Raw genomic sequence first — 6,000 nt, 5'->3', positions numbered from 1 at the left:
AACTATGGAAATTGCAAAAGATTAATTAAAAAATGAGTATGAGCCAAGGTGAACCAAGTTCTCAGTCCTAAAAGAGGAACTCAACCATTACTGCCTTTAAAGAAATACAAAGGTCACCTGAAGGGTTTTAAGAAAGAACCAAAATAGCTAGATGATGAGATCCAACAAAAAACATAATTATATAATGTTTAGTTCAGACTACACAATTCTTTGTCCGTTTCATTTAGTGGTGTAAAGATAATCCGATATGGACATCGTGCACAGCACCCTGGATCAGTAAAAATGATGCATGAACTGGTCTTTGGACCGGTTTTAACTTTAGAGATCGGTTCACTGAGGCTCTCCTGCTTGTTTTCATAGCCTGTTCCACCATAATCTGGCTCAGCATCTGTAATCTTGCTTGACCCACAGAGACCTTTTACCTTTAAACAAGAGTTCTGTTCGCTGTTGGTGTTTGCAAGGTAGCTGGATGTGTTTCACCCTATAGTTTCACTGGTCATCTCCACAGCATCTTTCAGTTACAGTTCTGCACCTCAGGAATCAAGTCATGTGGACTTTATATGGAAAAAAAGGATAACTTTAGAAATATCCGCCCTCTGTACAGTTAAAAGAAAAGCGATTAGGAACTACGGTAGCTCATAAATCTCCCCTGTTGAGACGACGGAGCTAAAGTTTAGCTAAGATGCTAACACCAAACGTAGCACAAATAGACCTGAAAATAAACACTTTTCTGTGTTAAAACTTGGGGAAGTCTTCAGTTAATTTAGATTATTATAACATTATCTTCTTTTCCCCTTTTTTTTAAATTTTTTTAAGCAAAAGTTATTTTGATTCTTTAAACAGAATGTACTGGATCCAAATCAATCTGTATTTTAATGAATCATCATTGAATTGAATTGTAGCCTGGGAATCAAGATTCGAATCAAATCGTCTTGAGAAGGAGAGATTCACACCCCTAGTTTCAATGCTTTGTCATAATAGAAAATAACAGAGCCATAAATTTGTGCAGTGACTTGACTCTGAGAGACATGACAGACTACACTGAGGGACACGATCAGTTATTGCAACTGATGATAGGATGCTGGAAGGACAAGGAGTGGAGCAACACAACACCCAGAAAGAAGACTGTAAACAAGCATGCATTTATTTGTTTATCTATCCAAACATTACTTTGAATGATATGCTATCTAGATGCTAAGTTACTTAACTGTGTTGCTATAATACTATCTATTCTATATAGGTCTAAAACAATGCCATTGTCATTGTCCACATACTTCCATACATCCTTTTTGTTGAGATGAATGACAAATAATAACAGACCTTCACTTCACAGATCCCACTTTTGTCCAATTGAAATCCAGTTCTTGTCCAATCTATGTAAAGCTTTTCTTCTCTAATTGTCTGTCTTATTTGTAGGTCAGGTAACATTCAGCACAACTGAACTGGATTTGGGGATTTTCTACCATTCTTCTCTGCAAATCCTCTCAGGCTCAGTGAGGTTGGGTGGGGACCATCAGTCATGTTCGATAGGGTTAAAAGTCAGGGATCTGACTGGGTCACTCTAAGACATTCAGAGTTGTCTCTAAGCCACTCCTATGTTGTCTTTGCTGTGTGCTCAGGGTCATTGACATGTAAGAATCTTTGGTCCAGTCTGAGGTCCTGAGCGCTGTGGAACAGGTTTTCATTGAGGATATCTCTGTACTTCAGCTTTCCCTCAACCCTTACCAGTCTCCCAGTCCATGCTGCTGAGAGAACACCCCAACAGCATGATGCTGCCACCACCATGATTCACTGTTCAGATGGTATTGAGCAGGTGATGAGTGGTGCATGGTTTCCTCCAGACATAGAACTGAGACCAAACAGCTTGGTTCCATCAGACCAGAGAATATTGTTTTGCACAGTCTGAGAGTCTTTCAGGTCTTTTTTGCAAACTCCAAGCAGGCTTTCATGTGTTTTGCACTGAGGAGAGGCATCTTTGCCATAGATCCCTGATCAGTGCAGGGCAGAAGTGATGACTGTCCTTCTGGAACTTTATCCCATCTCCACACAGGATCTCTGAGGGTCAGTCAGAGTGACCATCAGGTTCTTGGTCACCTCTTTTACTAAGGCGCCCCGTATTTGCTCAGTAGACCGGCTCTTGGAAGAGCCCTAGCTATGCCAAACTTCTTCCATTCCAGCTGATTTTTTTTTTTTTTTTTTTTTAGCCTTCCCCAGATCTGTGTCTTGCAAACATCCTGTCTCTGAGCTCTGCGGGCAGGTCCTTCGACCTCATGGCTTGGTTTTCACTCTGAGTGCATTGCCAGCTCAATGGCCTTCTAAAGAGAGGAACGTGCCTTTCCAAGACAGTGTACAGACAAACTGAACAGCAACGTGGCAGCCTTTAAATCTCATGAACGCATTTTTGTATGCATATTTGATTAAATAATATAAAGCAGTTACACAGGGGAAATCAATAGCAAGGTCCTTCTGATACTTTTATAAAGTGAAGATGACAGTGAAACAATTTCACCTAATTTCATTACAGTTCCTCTTCATTTTAGTTGAATCAAATCCTGATCTCTGCCTGATTAATAATTGCAGTGCTCTTGGCCTAGAATTATTGGGAAGCATTGACGGCTAATTAGCAGGACAATGTTTTGACATGGTTGTAGTACCATGACAGAGCTAGGGCAAGATAACAAATGAGCTGTTCCAAGATGAAGATAATTTAATACATACAGCAAACATGGATGAATGAGGATCCTACACATTCCTGCCAAAATGATTGAGCAGCTGAGTCACTGGTTAAATCAATGACAGAATAAATGGCTCTATGACTGTGCAAAGGACACGCCAACAAACAAGTCTCCAACATCCAGGCGTGGTTGGAAATGATTGATGTTGGTTGGAGAGCAACAGGTAAGATCTGACAAAGCGGCTTCATCATTGTGAAGAGGCCACATTAGAGACACAGACATAAAAACTTTATGGTTGTGCCTTTCACATCTAATAAAGTGCTGAATTAGAGGAGACATAATATTGATGCAGCAATATATCATTATTCAGACTCGTCGTTAACAATTATCAAAATGTCAATAAAGATAAAAGAGGGAAAAATAATTTCCCTGAAATTCTGATTTACTTGTCTTACAATACATCAATTATCACAGAACTGCTGTTCCACGATATTATCTACTTATCCACTCAGTGCATAAATTCATGGTCCTAACATTGAGTGCTCCATTTCTTGGCCCTGTCAAAGACCAAATAGGTGCACCCATATAAGCACAGGTTCACAACATGCATATGACATATAATCTGTATTCTGTATGGCTGCTCCTAAGCAATCATTGTAAACAATGGAATATTAGCAGGTCATATCTGACCAAAATTAGCTACAAAGTCTGCAAACTTACTGTCATGATGCGTTTTTCTCCATGGTGCAGATCATGCTTCCTGTAACAAAGCCTTGTGTTTTTCATATTAGGATGTGGTGAAAGAAACAGAATGATCCAGCAACACTTGAAGTAAGAGAACAACTTTATAAGACCAACACCTTTTGGCTTTTAGCCTTCATCAGAATCATGAAGTTGTTCTCTAAACTACAAGTGTTGCTGGAGCAAGACTTTATTTATCATCCATGCACCTTAAAAACTGGTGCCTGAAAACCTTACTTCAGCATTTTAGGATGAGGTGGCAAGATACTTTACAAAGCCGGTAAGTCTAGCCTGCACTCTGTTAACCCTCTGAGCCCTCAACTATTTTTTAACCATTTTGTCTCACCTGGACTTTTTTTTTTCAAAGCTTGTAAAACATCAACCCTTTGGAGCAGAGTCAAGCTCTAAGCATTCTTTTTTCAGGACAACCTGGGTTTTAATCCACTGATCCAATTTAAAATTTCAAACAATCTTTACACCAAGATTAGACACTGTGGGCTTAACATAGGGTAGCAGGGGACCCAGGTCCATGACATTCAAATTTAAGAAGTTCAGAGCCATCCAGTTTCTAATGTCCTTGATACAGTCAAACAGACGAGCAATTGTGCTGCCGTTGCTTCTTTTAAAAGGCAGGTATATTTGTGTATCATCTGCATTCAGGTGGTAAAATATGCCATGTTTTTTTTTTTTTTTTTTTTTTTTTTAAACAAGCCCAACCAAGGGAAGAGGTAAAGAGAGAACAGGACTGGTCCAAGGATAGAACCCTGTGAGACTGCACATAAAAGGGAAGCAAACGATGAGTCCCCCAAGTCTGATCTGAGAAGATCTATTTGACAGATAGGACCAATTAGCATGGTACCTAGTGGCAGAAACGATTGAAAACTTGATTTAAAAATGTATTAAAAGACATTCAGTGTCGAAATTACTGGCATGGGTTTAATCTTTAAATGCCCCAGAAAGTCAGCCAAGATTAAGGGCCAGAAGAAAAAAACCCTGTAAGGGCTGAAGGCATGGATAGTGTCATTAGAAGGGTGAAACAGTGTGCTTTCCAGGGGGGAATAAGTGAGTGGCTGAGATATATGATTCAAAAGTTGTTTAACTTTCTGTAACCTGTGTTTCTTCTTGTTGTATATGAGAACATCAGTCTCAGAGGTTTAATGGGGAAAAATGACTTTGGAAGTTAAACCATAGATTGTAGGAAATATTGGGTGAAGCCTGATTGATGTCAACCATTTGGTTACTGAAGGGGGGTTTTGAGTCCAATCTGCAGTCATCGCCATATTGAAAGCATTGTCACAAACTAGCTAGAAAGAGGAGTTAAGGCACATCTAAAAACAGCTTCATCAGCTGCACCCCTAATAATGCAATCAATATCCTTATTTAAACCAAAACAATAAAGTTATAAAAAAATTTACCAGTGTATCAATAGAGGCACCAAATATTCTGACTAGATTTGTTTTGTGAACCATCCTGTGAACATTTTATTTCTATGAAAAAACCCCTTTTTAGCACGAGGTCTGTATGTGGCTCTAGTGGTTTAGAAGTCAGCCCCAAGTGGACACCAGAGGAACTGCAGTGTATTTCATATCTGCCATGTTTCAGGTGTGCAATTTAGATTCCATTTTTTTAAACATGGAATATAAAAAATTGCAGAATTATTAGGCAAACAATCCTAAGCTTGATTTTGTATTTTGGGTTGTTAAATGTTAGTTTTTTATTTGTCAGTGTAAGACTGTGAACATGGCCAGCACTGTACCTACTTAACATCAGCTTGCAAAGACTTTAGGGAAAGCTTAGCATGCTGACTTTAGCATTAATCCAACCCTTACGCCTTACAGAGCTCTAGCAAACAAACACATTCAAACACATAACAAAACCTTTCAAATACAAGGAATCTCTGACCTTTATTTTGATGCTGTAACTTCAGGTTAGGATCTGCCTCTCCTAAAAGTAACAGAGTTCTACTAAACAAGCGCTTAAAGTGGTGAGGTTTATTATATTTAGTCGGTGTTTCTTATATTTAGCTGTGTCATTGTACTCAAGGTAAGAAAAACAACACTTGTCTTTGCTCCTGAAAGTGTATCTGAGGTTGTTTTTGTACAGATTTAACTGTTCTGTAAAATGAAACGCCCACTCTCCTCCGTTTCAGAGCTGCAGCGCTAGGACTATTCCCTTGTTGAACTGATTTCAGGACACAAATACCTGTCTTTAGCCTCAGGTGCTTCATGCCATGAACAATGAAAGCGAGGAAGAAAACCCGATGGATTAAATGCTTCAACACACCAGAGAGAAACTGGCTACAAATATGAGATGAGCATGTGTTTTTTGCCTTACAAGGTTTTCCTGCATTTCACAATGGGAACACTTAAATGAAGTATTGTTTTAAACTACATCTGTCATTTTCTCCTGTTGATGCCAGAATCACACAAGGATAACAATAGAGGGGGAAATCTGGCTAAATATATCAAAGCATGTAAGAGTGGCGGAGTGATAAAAGAAGCAATTATCACTGTCATGTCTTTCATCTGAGCTTTATTGTGGTTCCCCAATGTGCACACCCATTACTGATATCTCTATCCACCTT

This window comes from Cheilinus undulatus, linkage group 21 (assembly GCF_018320785.1).
Source record: "Cheilinus undulatus linkage group 21, ASM1832078v1, whole genome shotgun sequence".
In the NCBI taxonomy this organism is placed as follows: domain Eukaryota; kingdom Metazoa; phylum Chordata; class Actinopteri; order Labriformes; family Labridae; genus Cheilinus; species Cheilinus undulatus.
The sequence above is the reverse complement of the archived record's forward strand: the minus strand, read 5'-3'. Positions refer to the sequence as shown.